Source organism: Apteryx rowi, unplaced genomic scaffold (assembly GCF_003343035.1).
Source record: "Apteryx rowi isolate R43461 unplaced genomic scaffold, aptRow1 scaffold_429, whole genome shotgun sequence".
NCBI classification, from domain to species: Eukaryota; Metazoa; Chordata; class Aves; order Apterygiformes; family Apterygidae; genus Apteryx; species Apteryx rowi.
The window spans coordinates 645,229-668,356 of record NW_020450682.1 but is presented as its reverse complement, the minus strand read 5'-3'; positions in this window follow the sequence as shown (position 1 = coordinate 668,356).

Here is a 23,128-nt window from a genome sequence, read left to right as displayed (position 1 = left end):
CTTTACCTTCACTGTACAAATAAACAGATGGGGGGATTAGACTAGAGTTACTCTCTACTTTACCAGGCTTTTCACCCCCAAATAAATAAATAGTGTTGGCTCCCCTTGCCTCGAAACAACATTCCTGCGATGCTTGCAAAAGAGCTGAAGCTCGCARGCAAGGGATGTCGTTTTTATTTGCCTAACGCTCCCGAGGAGCAGGAAAAAACAAAACGTCAGGACAAGGAGGGCTGTCAAATGAAAGGGTTTCCCAGAGGCTGGCCGGCTCCAGTGTGCAGTAGGTGTATATAATGCCATTCAAGCGATTCAGGCGAAGAGGGTGCGGTGGACAGGCAAGGCTGCTCCCTTTGAAGATGATTCTATCAGGCTGGAAATACAGGAGAAAAGCACAGCTTCTTTCAGCTGTCCCCTTTTGTGTGCTTTCCCATACGAAACTATGTTGCCACCGCTGCTCTGCACTTTGTTATTATGACAGGAAAAAATGAATTTCTAATGAGCTATCTGTGCCAGCTGCAAGCACCTTGTGGATCTCCGTGGCCCAGGAGCTTTGTCAGCCTCTCTTTACTAAATGCTAACCAGCTTGGGGGAGGACGACTGACTGTCAAAGCACATTCCCTGTGAAAACCCTTTTTCTGTACAAATCCAAACAAATGGAAACACCCCAGTTTCCCTAATAAGCTATGCTGTGACATGTCCTCATTTCACAGTGATCGACTCCAGGGACAGAAGGGCTCAGTGAGGCTTTGACAATGTGTAAGGAGCTCTGATTTTTAAAGGCAAGGAATGGTACGTTTAAAATTGATTAATATCCTCTGATTCCCAGAAGGCTTTTCATATGCAATGCAGGAAATGTTGTGCTCAGCCCCTAAAATGCAGTTGCATTTCCCAAGACCATGTCAGCTCTTAGGAAAGCCACGGTAACACAACTGCTTTGGATAAGTCTTAGCGAGAGATTACCACATCCACCATCTGCTTCAAACTGCTGGCCAGGCGGAGGGAGGTCAGGGGTATTCCCAAAGAGGATTTCAGCCACAGTGTTCATACCGCTATGGCCAGTTTAGAGGCTACCATTTTAAAAGTTTTTCAGCTGTTAGCATGGGCTTAGCCAAATAGCACAGAAATATATTTGTTCTTGCATGGCTTGGCCCGCACAGATGGTTACCTGGCAGTTGCACTTGATCATATTTTTGCCAGTGCAATGCCACAAATCAGTTGAAATCAGCGCTTCCATTTCTAGCAAGGTTGTGCAGTGAGGAGCCAATGGAGCAGCACTGCAAGCTGTTTTTACCAGGGATCACACTCACCCCTCATGGCTGCTGTCACCCACGGAGCCCGCTTGCTGTTCAGGCTCTTTTGGTTAGTGAGACCAGGAGTAGTCCAGTCTGGGGAGGGGAAACTGGTGAGTTTTGAAGGATAGCTTTAGGTGAGTTTGAACCCAATTTTCAAAATAAATCTATGCATCAGTGTGCTCAGCATCAGCTAAAGAAGCTTAAAAAGTTGGTGATGGGAGTTTACCGTAACTGCTTGGTTGTCCCCATGCCAAAGGCACTGCATTTTTGCATGGATTAACCACCAACAACCCCGAGCATTTGCACGGTGAGTATCCACACAGTACCTGACCTCCTGAGGGTTTTTTGTGCTGAGAAACTAAGCTCAAAGTGCAGCCTTCTTAAGTGATTGCATACCCTTCAGTAGCCTATCTTAAATACCCCTGAAAAGTCTTCCTAGTCCCTGTGATGATACTGACTGCTCATATCCTCTCCTTCTGCTCACGTTGATGGACAGAAATGAATGACTGACTGAATGACTGACTGGGGGTGATGTCCCTGCAGGTGGTGGTGACATTGATGGAGAATGATGGATGAGGGTGACATGGCTCCACCCCACCCACTTACCCATGTGCATGACAGAAGGTCCCGTAAGCCAGCCCCCACTCATCTGACAATGCCTCCAAGTAGGTATCTGGAAGTGTAAAAACAATGGGTTTGGCTCCAGCAGTGATTGTGCTACAAATTTGGGGCCATTTAATGAGTTACTAATGTGAAAATAATGTTCTGACTTCAGAATTGAAGGAGTAAAGACAGATGGCCCCAAATGCAGGGAAATGCAGCCATAGAATTGGTAATGGCTCTGCCAAGGCTTAGAAAGCAGCTCTTCAGGAAATGTAAGGAAAGGGAAGACCTGTCACTGTCAGGAGCTGACAGAAACCCTCTGATATTTTTCCTTCTCACTTCTCTGGTAGGGGCTTTCCTGCCAAAGCTCACCAAACTGTTCTGGAGATTTGTCTTGCAAAGTCTAAACTGCTGTTTCAAGTTGAAAGGCATCCTGTAAAGGGGAGAAGAAGAAGTTCCTGGCATATGCCTGAGAATGGCAATTGATTGCTAATCCAGATATAGGGGAAGTATTTGGTGATTGATCACTTGATCCCAAATGTCAAAACAAAAAGGCTAAAACACTTGAGGGACTACGGTAATAGTGTTAATGACTGCAAGGAATGTCTGTGTCTTGCAGGGTTTTTATGTTTTAGATGTGGATTGAAGTTAAGAAGATACATTTGGCATTTAAGTGGGAACTGTCAGTTCTTTCTATCCACACTAATTCTGCTTTTATAAAAAAAAACCTCATACACAAAAATTGCTAAAATTCCTATGAAAAAACTCATATTTTTGTAAATGAATAATACCTCTGAAATCTTAATGCAGGGGGAAAAAAAACAGAAGTGAAGTTAATGTAGTTTATTATTCAAGACGACAGGGAAAAAAATAAGCACATTATTCAGGAGCAGCTAACTGTGTATCAAATTCATTTGGTTCTAATGACTGCAATAACAATGTGATAATATCTGATTTCTGTGAGATGTCAGACCCTTCCCAACAATGAATGAGCAGAGCTGCATGCCCAGTAATTTTTACCGTGAGTGTTCCTTTCAGAAGGGTAGCTCTTTTGGCTGCCATTCCCTTTAAAATCCAGTGGCTGGAATTTCAAAAGTAACAGAGTTTCCAGTTTCTGGCCTGACATTGCTTCCTTGATAAATAAATGTTAAATTCTCTTCACTTTCAGAGAGTTTTCTGAAACCCAAATGCCTTAGCGGTACCCAGAATGGATGTGCCCATAATAGCCAAAAGTTTGACACAGACTGACTAGGCCAAGGAGCATTGAACAAGCACAGAAGGAAGCTCTGAAATCCCACTTGGAAGTCCCATGAAAGTTATTGGACGCTGTTTACCTTTGAAAGCTGCTCGCTAAGCTCCAGGCTTTACCCTCTCACTCCTAGTGGCGTGAAGCTCCCAGCGAGGAGGTGACCAGGTCCCTCCTGCAGGGATGGGGCAGTGGCACATCCCCTCCCGCCAGCTGCACACAAGCCCACTCCTGTCTGAAAGCCCTGAATTTAAACTGATCCCAAGCACATAAAAGTATCAATGAGTAAGTTGTCCATAGAATTACGCTTTTCTATAGAAAATATATAAGATTGTTTGCATGATTATGTATTATTATATAATTTAGGTACCGAATGTGTAAGTTACTAGCTTTGTCACACCATGATTTTAGACCTCCCTCATCAGAGCAGGTTTCTTCTCACCCAAGGAGGACACAGATAAGCAGAGACAGGACTGTCTGCGCTTCCCCTTTTAGACACACTGGTCAGGGCTTGTAAGAGGCTTTGGCTGAAAAGAAGATTGTTAACCTGTGGGAAGCAGCTTCTGTTATTTACTCAGTACAGCTAGTGTAGCAGAAGGCTATCCATGTGGTATGCTCTGCAGAGATGTGCCTCAGTCCATGAAAAAGCCTGGGAAATCCTGTGTTGGGAGATGGACAAATCACATAGACTAGGCAGCTCCCATCCATCATGCTAAAACCGCAGTCAGTTACTGTCAGTCCACCTCAGGGGAAGGCGAAAATGAAGAAAGAAAGAGTAAAGCTGTTTTTGCAATGCTGAAAGTAGGAGAGGAGGAAATACGCTTTCTGTGCCCTGTACTGATCAGCTGACAGGTCCCAGCTAGAGATGGGGTATGCTTCCTGAGAACAAATCATGGCAAATGTGGCTCACAAATATATTCATCCTGTTTTAAGTAGCAGTCATATTTAACTCTGTGACTTACTTCTGTGCCGCCTCTGCCTTAGGCAAGACCATGATCCTCTCTGCCCACCCACCAGATTGATCACCAAGCCAGGTTTTATTCCCTGTGCAAATATAATCTACACCCTTTTAGTCCTTCTGAGCCATGGCATGGCACAATGTGCAGCAGCTGAGAGCAGTGCTGGTGGCAGCTCTTTTAGCAGAGGCTTAGGTGCAAATCTCCGTCTTGTCAAGCAAGCTTAGTACAAATAATTAGAGAGGCGTAAGCTAATCCTAAAAGGGTAGACTGTGGCCAGAGCTGATACAGGAGCACAGCATGTGAGTGCAAGCGAGGAGTCCTCTTTGCTCCYGGAGAGGATCTGCAGCCGGGTCTCTGTGGAGCAGTTCAGGGCTGCCTCTGCAACGCTCCTGGGGAAACACGTTCCCACCCCTTTCCTTTCCATCCGCTTGGCCAGGAAAAAACTTGCAATCGCACCATGGATGCCTCTGCCTGTGGGGGCATATTCAGCACTTTTCAGAAGCATCCCTATTAAGGACATCTGCGGAGGCAAGCACTAATGATTTGAACTATTACATGACTAGTTTTCACTCACTCATGAGAATCTCTCTTAGCTGAATAAATTACTGTGAATCTAAGGCATACAAGCCATGAAAACGCTCCTTGAGAATGCAAATATTCCTTAAGCTGGGGACAGAGACTGTAGCATCTCCAGTTAGATATTCTAACATGGAATAGGTGCTGTTCACCAGCCCCTATCCTATAATAGATGAGAGTGCCATGCTCCCCTTCCCTGGGAGCTTGCCTCACAGAGCCAGTCTCCGGAGAGACAACGTCTACAAAGCGCTAACATCTGGTGCCCATTATTTCACCAGCTCTGTTGTGATTAGTCCATATGATAAGTCTGGCCAATTGCTCCTGGTAAGGGATTGCTATGCTCCCTCCACCAGCTTCCTAGAGCTGTCACTTCTGGTTTGTGGCCCCTGCTAATTTGCCACTGCAATTTCCAATATTTGCTCAAATCCCATAAGGAAATATCCCTGCCTTTCAGACAGAAGGGTAGCACTGATAATAAAAAGGGAAGGTTTATCAATTAACTCAAACCGCTCTATTGAAGCAGATTCAGAACCCCTCCTATTTCAATTATGTGAGACTCATGAAATGCTCTGGTAAAACTTTTGCTCAGGCAAGCGTTTTGTGAGGGAGCTGGTGGGATTTACCCAGGCTTTAACAAGTTGGAGAAGAGGTTAAAAAAAGAAATCCTCCTGCTTCCCCAAGGCTTTTCCAGTTGTGTGTCAGCCACTATGATAGCTGGATTGTGTCCAGTTGACAGAATGGCTTCTCCTCAGAGGTGTAGGAGAGGGATTTAGGGCCTTCAGACAGAAGCTTCCTCATAATTTTTCTTTTTCACTCTTCTTTTTTTCATTCATTTGTTCATTCTTTCTTTTGTTCTACAAATGTTGACTCTCCTACTCAAACTTGTAGGACTATAGGAAAATTCTGTTATTCTCATTTTATATTACTGGAAGTAGGCTAAGATAAATAATTCACTAAGGACCAGAAAGGAAATTGTTTGAAGGGCTGGGTTTATACTTCTGGGTATCAAAACAATGACCCAAACTGTGGACCTATTCAATAAATGATTCAGATAATTTTCATATTATGCAGGTTCCTTGAGAAGATATGAAAGAAAAAACATGATAAAGGGGCCAAAATAATCCACATGTATAGAAGAATCAAATTTTATATTTTGTAACTGGCATGTGATATTGGTTTGATTAAATAATTTCCATTATTTCTCACTTTTTAATTAGTTTCTCTGTAAATTCCACACTAAAGAATTTGCTTGCAAGGACAGAGCTCCACAAGGAGAGTTCCACAAGTGAATTTAGCTGAAGCATTAGCTCCAGGCAGCACATTTCCTTTGCAGTTTTATTACACATGTAATACACTTTATTCAGTTCAGGGCATGTGTTTACCATCTTTATGTTCCATCATAAACTTATGCCTTTCAACACTGGATGATGTTTAAGCATAAGTCAGATGTCAAATGTGGCAACACTCCATGCTATTGTGGAGATGATGGCACTCAATTTTTTTTCTGCTGAAGTCCTTGCAGTACTGAGGAGATAAGTGCCACTGAACTGGAAGAGAAGGAAGCTAATGTGTTTTCTAAAYGAGCCGCAAAAGTAGAAGCCACAAATTTTCCAAGCTTTGCACTTTCCTGGACACTTCCAATACTCAATTTTGACAGTACTATCCCAGTTTACATTAGCTAAGGATCTGGCCTATACCAGATCCTGTGCCTCATCACCAAGGATCTCGGCATGGCTTGCTCTCCTTTTATAACAATACTGAGGTAGCAGTCACGATCCTGTCCTGCAGAGGTAGAGACTGAGRTGCAGAAGAGTTAAGTGAAATGGCCAACACCATGTGGAAAGGCAGTCTATGTTACAGCCTCAGACTTCTGGCTCTCTAAACATTATGGTATGCGGATTTTATGATCAAAATTTATAGCTTGTCTGATTGAATATAGCATGCATGCACATACAGATATGCAAACACAGATGTGCCCCCCCATGGATGAGCTCATGCGCATACACCAAGTTCTTGTGATGTTAGTTGCTAGTGGAGTAAAGTGAGAGACATAACGGGCTTCAGTGGGTCGAAATGTCATATCAGTACTCCCCAGTGCAGAGGCCCTCTATTTCTTACAACAATTTATGTCAAAAATACATTTTTTTCCTGTGATAGAACTCACTGTTTTCTCACAGAGGATGACACAACCCAGATAATGACTTATACTTGGGTTTCCAGCAAAACTTGGGTTATAATTAGCTGGTCTTGTAGGGCCTCCCRTCTCTCCTGATGTATTCAGTGCAAGGCACTGAAGTGCAGTCTTCTGTGCAGAACCACCTCAGAGACATCTGCTCAAAATCACTTGCTTAACTTCTTGCAAGCATGCTAGCTTGCCAGCTTGTTAGCATGCTAGAAATGATGACCTATAAACAGACCCAGACACAGAACATAAGAAGAAGCCTGAAAACCATCTCACAAATTTAAGGCAGTATGATCTCTTAGCTGTGCTCCCTTTACCTGTAGAGCCCTTGCTTAATGGTACTTCACTTTCCTGTGTCAGTGCAACAGCAGCATCTAATGAAAGACCTGGTGAAGTCCACCAAGAACTAAACAGTTGGCCACTTCTCTCACTTTTTTGAAGGCCTCACTCTCCCACTCAAGTTTATAAAGTCTCATCAGAGTTAACAACATATCCAAACACTTCATCTTTCTCTGGATGAGGGCTAGGTGCTCTGGGCCTCTGGGGAAAACAAAGTGAGGGAAGGAAGGGCTATGGTTATTTTGGAGAAGGATAGGAGACAGATACAGAGGAAGGGGCTATCAAAAAAATGTAAAAAAGCTTCATGTCCATGTTTTTCAGGGCTTAAGAGGCTGGACATCTATATTTGTGAAGAGACCTGCTCCACAGTGCAGTGGAGAGCATCCTGGGTCAGAAGACAGGCTATGGCACCAGGCTCTGCTGACTGCTGAGTCCTCAGATTTGCTCTTGATTTGGTTCATATTGCAGGAATTAGCTGATCATTTTGCATGGTAGTTATCCTCATATGTAAAATGCTGTCAGCAATTCATATTTACCTACCTCCCAAGAAGCTTTGAAAATGACTTTGATTTTACAAAGAATCCAAACAGAAAATTCTAATAAGGTAATGTGGTGTAGTTTGAATTCTGTATCTGCCTTCTTAGCTATAAGTACCCTTCTTCTAGGTATCGTAATAACCCTTTAAGTCTCTCCAAAAGTGTTCCTTYTGAACTTGCAGAAAATTGGTTTGGTCCTTTTAAGAAGTCAGGAACAGAGGCCTGCAAAAGGTCCATTTTACCATTTTACAAGAGTTTGGGCAGCTCTCACCTACTCAGAGCTCAGCTGCACCAGGCTAATTTCCATAAGCATCATGTGGTGTTACAGAAACCACATTTTGCCAAGCTGTCAACTGTACAGCCTTCTCTTTGCTAAACAGACTCCCATTAAAACTGTCTGCACAATTTGTCAGTTAAATGAGGTACAAGAGGGATGCTCTATTTGCCCCTAATTAGCTGTGCAGACTACCTTTGTCTGTTTGATTAAGTATTCACATTATCAATTTTGTTTAATCTGATTCATTTCACACACCTCCCCTGGGACTCAGCCCATACGGTTAACTAATCTCTGATATCATCTCTCATATCAGCCTGCAGTAATCTCCCACGGCACGCTCTACCCACATACACACCACTCACCAAAATCTTCACCGCAGAAGATGTTTCACTACTAGCAAGAATTACACTGCCTTCCTGGAGCCGAGGGTCAGCATCTTTAAGCAAAACCAGAAAGAGGAAAATTCTTGCTCACTGTTATTCCCGGACACCCTTGCAGGGTTTTTATCCAAGAAGCTGCCCAGATGCAGCCAGTTAACTGCCGCACTAACTGATATGTGTCCTGCACCAGCACCCTGCTTTCTGCTCTACGTGGCTGCCTGCAGAGTGACCTGCTAGGCTTTCGAGAAGATCTCCTATTTTAACAGGCAGCAACATGAGTATCCAGGTCATATAGTGACATGGGAGGGGGCTTGCAATAATGGGAAAATGAACTTGATAAAGCAGGATGCCTGTCTAGTCCTACATTACATAAGAGAGAAAAGGGACAGCATATCTTCAAAGAATTGGTTTGGAAGTCCTCGAGGTCTTGACTGACTGTTTTTTTCAGAGAATAAAGCCCATTTCCAAAAGTAGAAAGATACACCTGAAGAGACATCTACCAAATAGATCCAGCTCAAAGCCACCTTCATGGTTTTGCTTGAGGCACTGCTGGTAAAACCCTAGTGAGAAGCAGATAACCCTGGACAGGGACCAGACAATGGTTATGGTTGAAGTATTGTTTCATCTTCAATGGATGGGTTATTTCACCATAAAATTTGATGCCTGTCTTTGTGGAAACTGAGTGCATTCCCATGCACATGCCTGTCTGCATACATATATACACTCGCATATTAGCATGAGTGTGGTAGAAAATAATTCCAGCAAAATTTCAAACCTTCCACATTTGAGATATTATTATTGCTGGCTTCTATTAGGGCTTTTCTTAAAAGGTGTTATCATGCTATTACTACTGGTCACACTTCCGATGAAAACAAAGTTTTCATAATTTTACACTGACAAATTTTATGTGAACAGAAATCAATTTTTGCATCTTATCAGTATACTCTGCCCCGCCCCTCACAATTTTTTTCTGTGCTTCGGTGTGGAAGAGTTTGATTTTTAATATTTTCCAGTGGAATTGCAATTTCCTGCTTCTTTGTTTCAAAGGAAGTGTGGGATGCAGCTGGGATTTATTTCGGCAAGTCTGTTATTCCCATATTCTTTTTCCTGTGCTACCAATGTCACACGCATGGCAAGAGCAAGAAAGTTACATGATAGACTCAAAAGTCAGCTACGCTCTTCATTGGGTCTGATTTTCACACTGCAATATATTGAAAAGGTCTTGACAACTATGGTCTGGCTTCTGCCCTACAGTAAACACCAGCAGTGTTGCATCCCTCCACCTTGCAGGGGTTTGGGCCATGACTCCTCTTCTTTCATGCCAGATAATACAGCTGAACTAATGCTAATGCTGTGCTTCTCTTCTTGGACAGTGTAATATTTGTTAGGGTCAAGGAAGAAGCAAAACAGGAAGATCTCTGAGAGCTACTTTCTTTTTGCTAATCCCGGTGAGTTGATTGAGAAGATAAAGATCGATAAATATTGTCATTGTCCCAACCCCCCGAGCCTCTGCTTCTGGGTATTCCTTCCTGAAAACAATTTTAGATGGTAGGATTGCTATATCATAATTTGTGAAATAGCATAGATTGGAAACACAATGTACCACTACATTTAATTGGCTTTCATTTAATAGTGTAATTCAAATAAGTTTGTTTTAGGAATCCCCAGCTGCCTCTGTGAGAGTGGTTTATAGGTGAGAAACTCCTATAAATGYTTTGCAAAATGTCTTTCACTTTATTGATTCTAACCGCCATACAAATTGTTATTTCAATGATAACAAACTGTTTTATGGTTAACGCAAAAAAATTAACAAGATCAAACCTTGTGAATTACTTGATTGCTCTTCCCAGCATTAAATGTCAGTGAATAGATATAACTTGGGGTACTTAAAACCAGCAAAGAACATCTGGCTTTTGGTGCTAATAAAATGAGACTTATTTTTTTTATTTAGAAAGAAAAGAGGCTCACAAAATCTTTGTTTTAATATTCTCATTTCTACAGATCCTTAAAAAAAAACAATTTTTGAGCAATAACTGTGGAAAAAATGGCATGAAATATAAATTAAAGTCCCAAATAGAAAAGACATCAATATTTGGAAGAATATTTTGGTATACACTTGAAGTTAATTGAAGGCTTAAGTGCTGTCCTGAACTGCAATAAGCAAGTATTTAGGTGAGCACATAAACAATCTCAAAGGCAGAAAACTGAAGAAATGGTATTGTTGAGAAGTCATATTTAACATTTTAATTAATTTTTAAACTAATCAGTCCCCAGTATCTACACAAAGAAAGAGAAGAAGTTACTATTTCTGCTATATATTAGAATTTCCCTGAACTCATTAACTTCTATTCTGTGACACCATTAGGTATCAATACTCATGCTCATTGGCACTGACATAAATTTTATACCAATCTAAGGAGTCATTCTGCATAGACAGACCATTAATTAAAAGTGATAGTGAATCTGAGAGAAGGTAGTTTCACTTGCAGTTGTACCATTAAGCCAAAGAGGTACAAGCAATGAGGGAAGAGTGGCTAGACAGAAGGGTTCAAGGACACTGGGCACCAAGGAGGAGGAAAGCAAACGTCTTCACAGAGGGAGGGAAGATACATTTTCTTATACTGAGCGTCATTAACCAGCATCCTATAACTGAGCTGACAAAAGCCGAGGTATCTTATCTGGGCACTATGAGACACCTTCCACAGACTCCACGCTCTCAACAAAATTGCCAGCTTTTGCTTGCTGTATACAAAGCTAAACATGTGGGAGCAGGTTAAAATCTAGCTACAATAAGAACATCGTCAGTCTCATTTCTGTAAATAGGGTTATGGCTAAAGATGATAAATGGTTTAACACCTCTGTTTCATGTCTCCTCTGCAAAGTGTCGTTCCTTAGAAGCTGTTATCAACAGCATCCACTGGGTGGTTCTAAGCCTGTTTTGTCTTGCTGATAATTTTTTTTTTTTTTAATGAAAAGATGACACTCTGTGGGAAAACTGAACACCTGCTATCTCAGAAGCATCTATATTCCCATGGTTGGTAAATTATCAACAATGTGTTATATTGAGGCCATGGGTGATCATGATGTAAATGATTACTATTTTATGCTGTATAGTCCGAATCCTTATTCCAAGAATTTTCAAGATGAAAATTCAGCATACCGTCATTAGTTTCTAATCTTCTCCAAATGTGTCAGCTCAGGGTACAAGAGACTATTTTAACCAATAAAAATTATTCCATCGAATCTGAGACAAAGAGGTTAGAAAAATGGGGTATCTTGATGAATTTTCTTTCTTTCTTTCTTTCTTTTCTCTTTCTTTCTTTCTTTCTTTCTTTCTTTCTTTCTTTCTTTCTTTCTTTCTTTCTTTCTTTCTTTCTTTTTTTGTCAAATTTCAGGGACGGCTGGAAACATCAGGCCTGGTTCACTGTGAAGCTCTTGAATGGCTCTGTTGCCTTTTGCTATTTCCAAGAAATGGTGGTAACTCTGGGGGAATGCGCTCATGGTTACTTAGCACAGCCAGAGCCTTACATTGGCATGTCACTGTCTCCTAAGCTTTGCCAAAAGTCTGAAGGATCCAGTGCAGATCACCAAGTGTCTGACAGGCCTTGGCAAGTTCACCTAATTAACTTGAGGACTCTTGCAGAGCTTCTAAGTCTCGTAACAAGTCCAGCCAACATTTAAAGCCATGTTGTGAAGCAGATCTCCTCAGTCCCAAAAGGGGTTCCTGTTAATCTCCTTAGCCCCACTGAGTTTGTTAGCCAGAGAGAGACCCCGACAGAGTACAAATGCTGTGAGGAATTTCTAATCCCCAAAGAGACTCTTGTGGGGATCTGAGGCAGAGCTAGTCGGGTTAAAGGGTTTTGTGAAGGCCCCAAACGTACCTTGGAAAAAAAAAAAGAACAAACTTTGGGTGCACTTCTAGCAAGCAGGAGACCAAGATATGCTAATTAACACAGCTGCCATGAAGGATGTAATCTAATTTACATAGTTTGTAGTGAATAAATGCTTCCATATGGCAGAGTACCAGTATTTTTCCTTGACAACTTTATCAAACAGCTAATGAAATTCCCATGCAAACAACTTTTTCCAGCTTGTCTAAAGGTAGCAAACCCAGTAGAATAAGTGAAAGAAATGCAAAATAATGATGATGCTTATGAAAAGTAGATATTGTAAAGCCAGTAAACTAAGTTTTAAATATCCATCTTACAGTATGGTAGGAAAATTAAGAAATGCAGTATAATGTTCCCCAAGCAAGTTTAACTGTTTCCTCCTCTTCTCATCCCAACCAAATCCAGGAGACAGCCTCACACTTGTTCATCCTGTACACTCACCATTGCCAATTTGAGGCAGATGCTCAAATGCTCRGGTGCTCAATATGAGCCAGATGCTCAGATGTGGTGCTACCAGACTTCCTGATGCATGTAAGCCCACAGATCCATCCCTGCCTTTGGAGTCCTGGACTAGTCCATGATTCACTGTGCATGACAGCAAAGCAAGAGCAAACTCTGCTCCCCATACTGCATTAGACTATCAAGGACAATTTGAACAGTCATGTCATCTTCCCGGTGCATGGTAGCTCTCTTAATCAAATGAGTGACATCCAAAACTCTGTGTATGCCTCTTGTTTGGTTAGAGAAACCAACTCTGTTGATGACGGCAGATGCTGTTGAAGATGACCTTGGTGATGGGCCACAAAATGGACCACAGTGCTCTGAAGTGTCACTTTTTTTCTGACTAAACAAGAACTCTACTCTGAAAATGCTAGACTGGCTGATCACAGGCTGGCCACTGAAGTATACAGCACTGTGCTATCCTTGGACACCAAAGGTCTTAGTCAAGTCAGCAAAGTAAAATCAGACTGAAGATACCAATTTAGTGGAGCACTTTTCTCTAAGTGCCAGTGCTTTGCGCACTGAAGCTGAAAGTGGCAGTTTAGGAAGATCTAAATTCATGCACAATGCACACTTGTTTAATATACCCTCCCCCTGTTTTTCTCTCAGAGGGGAAAACTGAAAATGTTAGTGACATGTTCTGAAAACATCAGCAGAGCAAGGCCTGTGCCCGCAGAGCTCCCCAGGAGGAGAAGATGCTGGGCTCTGGGTGTTGGGTGGCCCTTTCCTTGTGGCTCCTTTTCTGAAGCTGGGCAATCTGAGAAATGACTGCTCTATGTGCTGTGTAACGCCCTCCACTTGGGTCCTAAAAAATGAAGCTGCAGTCATTGGGTGTATCTGTCATTAAGCTATTGATAGCTTATCTCTAAGTGGTCAAGGGTTATGAACATCGCATTCATAGGACCAGTACATGCACAAATACAGTAATGCAGCTGTGCAACCCAAATATAATGCTGAATGTCCTACCAGGCAGTAGAGTGAGCTGTGCTTGGTTTACGTGTACCCATGTAAGGACACAGTCAACCATGCTTGGCCAGATTCTGGGAAGCATCCCAATCCAGACATGATGAGAATTTTTATGTATCTGCTTAACTTTAGACATTGGGGTTGTCCTACTCAGATTGTACACTCGAATGCATTGCTGAATACAAGCCAGGGCACAAGGCACCTACTAAGGATCAGGCTTAGTCTAGTTATCATTCTCCTTTGTACATGTCCTGATCAGTAGTGACACAGGCAGCACTGTAGGTATTTAAATAATTCTCATTGGGCACTTGAGTTAAAATCTCGTTGCATTCTTAAGCAGATATCCTTATCCAGTTAAAGTATATCTCTGTTTTTCTCAGAACTATCTTTATAATCAAAAGGGAAGAGTAGAAACAGACATTCATATACAAAAAGTAAAAAGGAAAAGCCAGTACTGAAACTCAGGGAAAACTGCTGTATAATTATAGATTGGCCACAACAGGACTGTAGTTGGAAACTTGATTTTCAACTTTGCTTCTACATTCCATCTTCAACAGTCTTTAAAAATCCTCTTTTGTTGAAGTAGTTGAAATTTCATTACAATCCTGATTCCAGCTAAGCAAAACTTTTGGATCATTATTGTGCTGGATAGTTGTTGTCATAATTGTTGCACAGTTATTGTGTAGGTTTAGTTTTGTTTATATATATTCCAGAAAGTGCTTCAAAATACTCTGATTAAAAAAAAAGTTTGCACTGGAAGAAGCTGATTTACAAGGAGACACCTACCTCAGCAAAAAATATTTATTTTAAGATTGGATTTGTAGAAGACTGGAAGGTTTCATTTCAGCAAAGTCAAAGTGCTTCATTTTGGCCTGATTTATTGAATTAATAATTTTGTATTTATTCAGTACTTTTATTTTTAGCATGAATTCAACAGCAAAAATAATGAGGTCAAAGCTGAGTGATTCAGCCTTTATTATGATACTTCATTTCCGACATCATTCTGTTAAAGTTTTTCTTTTGCAGGACTTCAATTTTTATACCCTCTACCTTTTTCTTTGCAGATATTACGTCTGGGATGAAAAGGAATTGTGCAATGTTAGAAACGCTTTGTGAAAGGGAAATTCTGAGACTGGATCATCTCTAGGTACCTCTTAACCGGTCAGAGCAGGAGCAGCTCCGTTCTCCCCATCAGGCATCTGACTTCAGCTGCTTCTATTGGAGGCCCAGGCACACCGAGCTGTCTGCAAGACCAGTGGAAATAGTCTGTTTTGAGGCATGGGGAGATAAGGGCTAGATGCCCTCTAGGATGAGATCCCAAAGTCTGAGGGTACTGTGAACACTTTCATGGTCTACACACCACAGCTGAAACTGTCACAAGACAAGGTGTTGGAAAAAGGCACAATTACTGTTTTTAACAACTGGCATCATCCTCTGTTTTTCTCCTGACTGCTGTAGGGTTTTTGCTGCATAGGACTGATACATATCAGCTTCCCTCTGCATGTGGATGTTGGAGACCTCCATTGCTGCCATCTCCTGTTTCTCCCTTCCCTCCTGCTAGCTGCTGTTGGTGCAAGGCCACAGCAGCAGTGAACAGCTAGGCTGGCCGGCTGCCTCCTTGCTGCGTGCACAAAGCTGATGGTGAAGCTGGCTGGTGCACTGGGACCTTGAGCCACTGAAAGGGTTTTTCATGCTACAGGGCAATGTCACAAAAGGTCGTCTCCTCCCGACGGCTAACACTGGCCAACAGAAATCTAAACCGGGCTTGGGAAAGTTGGTGGTGGAAATACCGTGCAAAGTATTGATGCCAGGAGGAGGCCGTGCTCAGATCTCTGTCTTTTGGCTGAGGTAAATATTTGCTGCAGTTTCAGGGCTAGCTATATGGAACCGGCCTGCGAGAAACATCATCTGGGCTGGCGCAGCCCTGATTTCTTTCATATTCCCCTTGTCAACAGTTTGAAAGTGAGATGGCTAATTTTGTGCCTGACAAGAAAGGACGGATCTTTTTCTGAGATGCTGCTATGAGCAGAGTCAGTGCTGGTACACTCTCCGAGGGAGTCCCCAAACTACAGGTTACTGGCAGGCAGACAAACACTCGCTGACAGCCATTTGTGACCAACTATGAAACACCATCTGCTGTAGCTGGAGAGAAGGAACATATCCAGCAAGTGATACCACTGTGAGAAATGATTTTGTGTGTTGACACACAGCAGTCTTTAGATAGCCCTAAAGAATAAGCCTACTTTGTTTTTGCAGATTTGTGTAAGGGGGAAAGAAACATTTTATCTTGATGTGGGTCCATGGGTGAGAATTCCTGGCTCCACTTGTATCAGAGCCAGAAAAAGGAAGAGTTTGATACATTAATATTAACAAGTGTACTAAATACACCCATGAACTTAGCCAAGTGTGTCTTTAGCAATGTCCTCTTAAGGGGGTGAAGCACTATCTAATGATTAAAGCACCTGCTGGAGTGTGAATCTGCTGCTAACTTGCTTGTGACATTGGGCAAGTCTCATCACTGCTTTTCTGAATTGTTTCTCAGTTTGGTGAAACAACGATAACATTTTTCTTCAGGAAAGTGTTGCAAGGACTAATTATTGTTTGTTCAGCATTTTCAAATCCTTGGAGAAAGGTGCTAAATATTTTTATTAAAGCTCACAGGTTGGTGAAAACTGTTAAGTAGGCAACCACAAAGTCTTTTACCTTCACTAGGCAAAAAAGACATGTTTAGGCTTACAAAGATGTTCTTAAAGTCATTTAAGTGAGGAAAGTGCAAAAAGTACTTGAAATTCTGCCCTAAAATGCTATCCAAAAGCAAAAGGTTCTTCTTTTTAATCAGCACAGGCCAGCAGATCCCAAAAGTTTCAGGATAAAAGGTGTTCAGTTCACTTACAGGGAGAAGGAATCTTCCTTGCTCATTAACTTAAATAAGGCATGCAGCCAACAGCATATGCCAATTCTTCCCTCTCTGGTCAGAGAATGAGGCTTTCATTTTTAAGAGTCTTAATAGTCCTGTGTCTCATGATTAAGTAATGAGAGCTGGCATCCAAAGTATCTGAAGTTCAGCTGATCTTGCATTATCCTTGTAGGCCCTGACAGACTATAAAACACAATGTTTTTGAGAAAAATATGCAGACAGAAAATAAATAAAATATGCATTTTAAAACTGCAGTTTTATCTTAAAGCAGAGAAATATCAAATTATTATGGCAGATTATAATTTTTTTAATTCTAGTGAAATTTTTAAACACACATACATATGCATATGTATTTGTATTTATATGTGCATTTTTGTATGTGTGTATGTATTTATTTTTATATACTTCATGTCACTCTTTTCTGGTCTGGCTTGCAGTTTTGTGAAATCGCAATGATGCTTGTCATTGGAGTGTTGGAAGGATTAAATATCACTGCTATAGAAAGCCTTTCTGGAGACTAACACTGGAAGTCTGAATTCAGTATCTTTATGTCAATATATATCATATAGTATCAGCTATGGGAGGACTTGATCCATATCCTGTTGAAGTCAGAGTTGAAGGTGAAGCCCATCGCCTTCAGGAGGAGTTGGATCAAGCCCATCACCACAGACAAGAAATAGCTTTCAGAAAATACACAGCTGTGCACAGTGAAATCCTGCAAACTCCAGTGATATATAGAAAGAGGGAGCAGGAACAGGGTTTAAATCAGTGCAGTGGAGGGGAGGGAAAACCTTCTTCCAGGGCACGGAGAGTGACGTGGTGACAATGCAGAGAGCCAACAATGGGGGAAGGAGAGAGAGAAGAAGAGGAGAGAGGTTAAAGGAAGCCTTATGATTTAAATATGCTTTCGCTTATGCCTGTGTGATATGAAAAACAAATCTAAACATTTGTCTGTAGAATCAGGTGATGACTGGCCCTCTCCTGTCTCAAGGGGGGCAGGAAAATGGTCCATGCACCTGCCACCTAATTCAGTTTAAAACCTGACACATTTACCAAGAGTGGGCTGGCATAATGAAGTTCATTCATGCTGTCAGTGGAGTCAATAACTTATCCCCAACTGCTTTTGTCTCTGTGGCGGCAGTGCCTCTGATCGGGCTGAGGTACTTATTCAAGTAAAATTTATTTTCAATTGCAGGCCATAATACTACTGGCACAAGCCTTGCTTTGACAGAAGCTTTTGCTCAAGGCTAAACTATTGTTAAAGTTTGTGCCCATTGTCCAGGGTCTTTGATCTGTCAAAGCTGCTTAACAAGCTGGTTAAAAACTGTTTCAGATAACAGGTGTGTCCTTTGAGGACACAGGGCCATTTTTCAACTTCTTTAAAAGAGTAGTCCAGTAGCTGACTAAAATTTACATGCTGGTTGGTGGTGATATATGTAAAGCACTTTTAAAGCAAGAAATTAGATTTAGTGTTTTATTTCCCTGAGCTTCCTTGCAGTTTGTTGTTGGTTTTGTTTTGTTTTTCCAGGGCGCAAAAAGATTTATGAGGTGTTTCTCTGGGGTCTTAGGAGTATTTATCGGAAAGACGAGTGAGATGTAAAATTTACCTGTAGTTTTACAGCAGTGCCCTAGAGCACGAGAGAAAAAGGCCTTTTGGTGTCCAGGAGAAAGCTAGCATGTGGGAGGAGTGACAGCAGTCAGAGGGAAAGGGGGTCATCAGCAGAGCGAGCAGGGAGGTCCCCAGTGAGGTGTCCCAGCGCTGCGGTCCCCATCCCCTCCACCCCGCGCCTGCCCAGCGCTGGAGGTAGGCCTGCCCTCTGGCTGCTCGAGGTGTTCGTTTGACCCTGTGGCCCACCAGCCACACTCTCCTGCTTGGAGGACAGCCCAGTTGCCCCTGCTCACCAGGTYCCCCAGGCACTGCCAGTCTGCAGACACAGCAGTGTCCCAGGCCAGTGCATATGGGTGCATACGTGCTTGGCAGCACAATCCTGAAGGTTGCTCCTTGGTCACGGTCTGCAGCAAGGCAGAGACACGCTGTAGCACTTGCTTTTGCTACCTGAGAAAATCCAATTGCTGGTAGAAGATCCCCATCTTAGCTTGCATCTCCACTGCATAAGCTAGGCCATTCACGCGTGGCCAATGGCCTGAACAAAATTTCCTTTGAATGGTCCATATGTCAGCTATATTCTTTAGGATGTGTGAAAAATGGTTCCTCCCCCTTGCATATGTTTTAAAACACGACTGAGGTCCTGTGGGATTTAACCAGTTTTAACCTACCCTAGCATTTTATTTTTCCTACAAATCCCCATCAAAAACAGCTAAGTGCTGTCCACGATCATGCTGAAATGCATGGGGCTGGCTCCATGACTTAGGGAAAAGGGAGAAAAGAAACTCACTGTACATGCATTGTATATGGTGGATGAGCATCTTTAGGGGTCTTTTTCCCCTCTCCAGATCAATGCCACCTGTTTGCAGAGCTGGTGATATTGGCATTTTGCACCACCCCAACAATTTCCATGCCTTTCCAAACTGCAGTTGACCAAATAAACTGGGTAGCCAATTACTAGCAACTTCCCAACCTGTCTTCAAAGATCTGCTGAAGGTCTTGAGTGAATTGGTGCCATTGCTGAGATTGGAGGTGCCTCACTCATGTGCACCCCACCAGACTGCAGCGTGCYGCAGAGTTGCCTCAACGTCAAGCACACATCCACAAAGGGTGCAGAGCCCTTGGAGAGCTCATTCGCTGCGGTGGCCAGGCAGCCCTGGTTACGTGGCTCTTCAAGCACCTCTTCATGGCAAGAGCCACTACGCTCCCTGCTGCTGGGGGGGCTGCATTGGCTCCACAGGAGCAAGCTGATCTGACTGGGGGCTGGCCGGCCAGCCCTCTCACAGACAGCTCCCCAGCTAGGGGAGGCTGTGAATAAAATGCAGCATTTAGGAAGCACCTGTTCCGCTTCAATCTGCAGGAATGACTGCCCTCACTCATTCCTGCATGAGTGTGCACAAGGCCATCCCCAGCAGAGGAAAAGAGCTGGAAGTGCCTTTAGCAAGCAGACAAACTCCAGCACGCCTTTTCCTCCTCAGCACCTCCCCTGAGCCAAGCCCATCAGCTCTCCTTGCCAGAGGAGCTTGCATGCCTTGAGAGGTGGGCAGGATAAACTGAAATAACTTTGCTTAAAAAGTGAGCCTGCTTGCTAGGCATATTTTCCTCAAACAATCCCATCTGTACAGGAAATCTGTCATCAGCTTGATAGCTCAAAGCAGCTGGGGAATAAAACAAGCACTTTGTCAAATGTAGTAGTTTTGTGAACATCCCTGAACCAAATCAGAAATGAAAGTGAAAAACAAAGCTTTTCTAATACCACTCAGCTATGCTTACCACTAGGGTCATTACAACTGTTCAAAGATTACTTTGGCATGTGTATGTACCATCAATTAGCTCTGGAGCTATGTTTGGAGCAATTCATTTTCATCATTCCTATGTAGCCAGAAACAGGCGAGACAGAGGACAAATTCTTGCTGCAAGGCTTCAGTCCTGCTATTGGCCTCTAAGCAAAGCTCTCAGTGACTTTACTGGATGCTCCTGGATGAAACATTAGCCCATTACATTAACTACAAAACATTTTGTGCACCTTAGTGCTTCAGTCCATGTCTAAGCACAGGTTAAAGGTCTCAGCAGAGGTAAAGACATATCATTGACCAGATAATTAAGAATGATTTTCACTTTCTCTATAACCAGGATTAAAACTCATTTGCTTTTCTGGGTTGAGCAAGCCAAAATATTTTTAGCTCAGCTGAAGGTGAATGTAGAGAAATCTACTATTCCCACTTCTTATCAGGAACTGTTGTTTTCCTTGTGTAAATAATTATTGTATGTGGTTGGTTTTAAAAGCCGATTGTCTGATACGCTTTGCAACTGGTGTGTTATCATTAAACTGTGATGAAACAAAGAATAAGGGCCTGTTTTATGTCTCTCTCATCACAGAGGAATACTGCAGCAAGGATTAAGGGGCATTGAATCATAGCAAACATTTTGGGGAAAAATATATAAAATAGCCCACGGACTTTAGACCCTTCTAATTATTATCACATAATTGTAATCTAAGGAGTGAAATAAGAAGACAATAAGAAGTGGAGGATGTCCGGTAAGGCCACCATACTATTACAAGAGGGTATCCTTGGCTATTATTTGTCACTAGCTATTATTTATATTGCACATCATTCAACAGATGGTCCAGCAGATGCAATGGCAAGGTGAGACAACCACAGCAGTGAAGGCTGGAATAGAAGATGCTGCAGCTGGAAGAAGAGGGCTGCGCATGGAGAGAGAGAGATGGAGCCAGAGGCCAGGTGAGGGAATGAGCAGGAGACATTCAAGCAACTGAACTTGAAAATCACAAAGAAAGGGTCAGCTTTCTGACCATGGGGCCCTGGAAGATAGCAGACAGGCTGAGATCTCCACAGGGACAGGCCAAATATTGCCACTCCCATGGCAACAGAAACAAAAGAGAAGGAGCTGAAATGTTGATGATAGATGGGCTGGAGGTCAGTCCTTCTGCTGTGTTACTGGAAACTGATAAAACAGGATTTACACCAGAGRTCTCATGTACCATCCACATGGGCAACAGCCAAAGAAGCAATCAGTGCTGATCCTTACTGGAGGAAATAAGTTAGTACTGACTTTGCCTTTGTCAGAGTTCGGCAGTTTGGGTACAAAGACACAGCAGAGGTGCTGTGGTTCAAAACCATGGAGTGCTGGCAAAGCCATGAAATGCACCAGTGGGAGGAAGAAGCCACAGCAACTTTTTGAGGAAACACATTAAAAAGGGGAAGGGAAAGTTTTCTCCAGGGGCCATAGCTTTGGGTTGATCAGTTGATATATGCTGGAACAAGTGAAGGATGAGGTGCTAAGTGCAGCTTGGCTGGTCTCAGCAGATGGGAGGAAGAGGGGACTGGTCTCAGCAGATGGGAGGAAGAGGGGACTGGTCTCAGGGAAAAGTGCTAAGAGTCCCATTCAACCCATGGGTGGACCACTGGTTCCCCTAGCTATACAACCCTTATACTACAGAGGGCAAAACCTCTGTGCTTGCCCCAATTCCTCATAAATCTGAGGATGGCGAAAGCATGAGTGGTAGTATCATAAATTTATTTTCCTTGGTGGAGATGTGATGACTGGTGAGGGAGGTTTGTCTCTGAACACCTTGAGAACTATTTATATCTGTGCAACGTATCTATGAACTAAAAAGTCTGTGTGGGAAGTTGGACTTTACTGCCTTTGATACCTTTGTTCCCATGTTATAAAACCTACAGAAGATGGAAGAAGGATTTCTTACACATTGCACAAGCCTAGAAATAGATACTCTTTACAGTTTCATAGTTGTGGTTTGATAGACCAATCTGGTACAAGAGGCTAGCCTCCTGGGCAAAGTTAAGGAGAGAAAGCCAGAGAAGATTACTAGAAAAAAAATCATCTAATGGGCAGCTTTGGTCAGTTAATAACGCTGATAAAGATCTCACCTCAAAAAGGAAATATATCTTCCTAGTAATCTAAAGAGAGACAGAAGGGGAGAGATAACACCAAGAACAAAAGCAGAAAGCTTGGTGCAAGAGCAGTTAAGACTCCAGGACTACATCTATATAAAACCTGCCTGTGACAATTCTCTAGCTCTGAAGCCAGTTGGCATGGAGTGGCTTGTGTCCACATTATTAAATTCTTGCTTTCCAGACAGTGTGGCTGCATGCAAATTGCCTGCTGGGATTGGTCTTTGGCCTATGCTATCCTGAAACCATGCCTGGGAAATGTTTAGGAGAAAGCTAGTCTGCTGGAGTCAAATCATGCCAGAAATCGTTGTAACAATTTGACTCTATAAATAATTGAGTTCCAGTGCCTGGGAACATTATGTGGCACTGTTTAATTTACCAGTAGGGGTGAAGTCCACAGTCCTAGCCAGGAGTGGAAATCTTGGACATGTTGGAACACCCTGAGAACTGGAAAACCCTAGTGTACCCAGCAAACACAAGGGGGTGCTGAGGAAACAGAGGCAGGCATGATTTTGCCTACAGCTGCACCAAAGTGCTATGCGAGTTACAGTAAAGAGCATGTGCAATAAAGAGCAAGTGTTCTGAAACACTTACAGAATCAATGTCCTTGCTTTAACTAACATATCTGCTTAAGAAGGTGAACCTGGAAAGCCCACGAAGTTGGAGACCAGGGAAAGGTACAGCCAAGCTACTGAGGAGTCACTATTGATTCCTGGAGTGTAGGATAGCATGAGCAAGGTCTTATGGTCTTATTTCAGTGAAGTGGTAAGAGATGAAGACAATGTCCAAGAGCATTGTGGAAGGGACCAGGGCTGAGCCCACTCAGACTAAGGGCATTTTAAGGCAAAAGGAGTTGGGACAAGGACCCAAATGCAGCAGGATGCATATCATGGAGGGGGATTTGGGTCATCACTTTCATGTAGAAC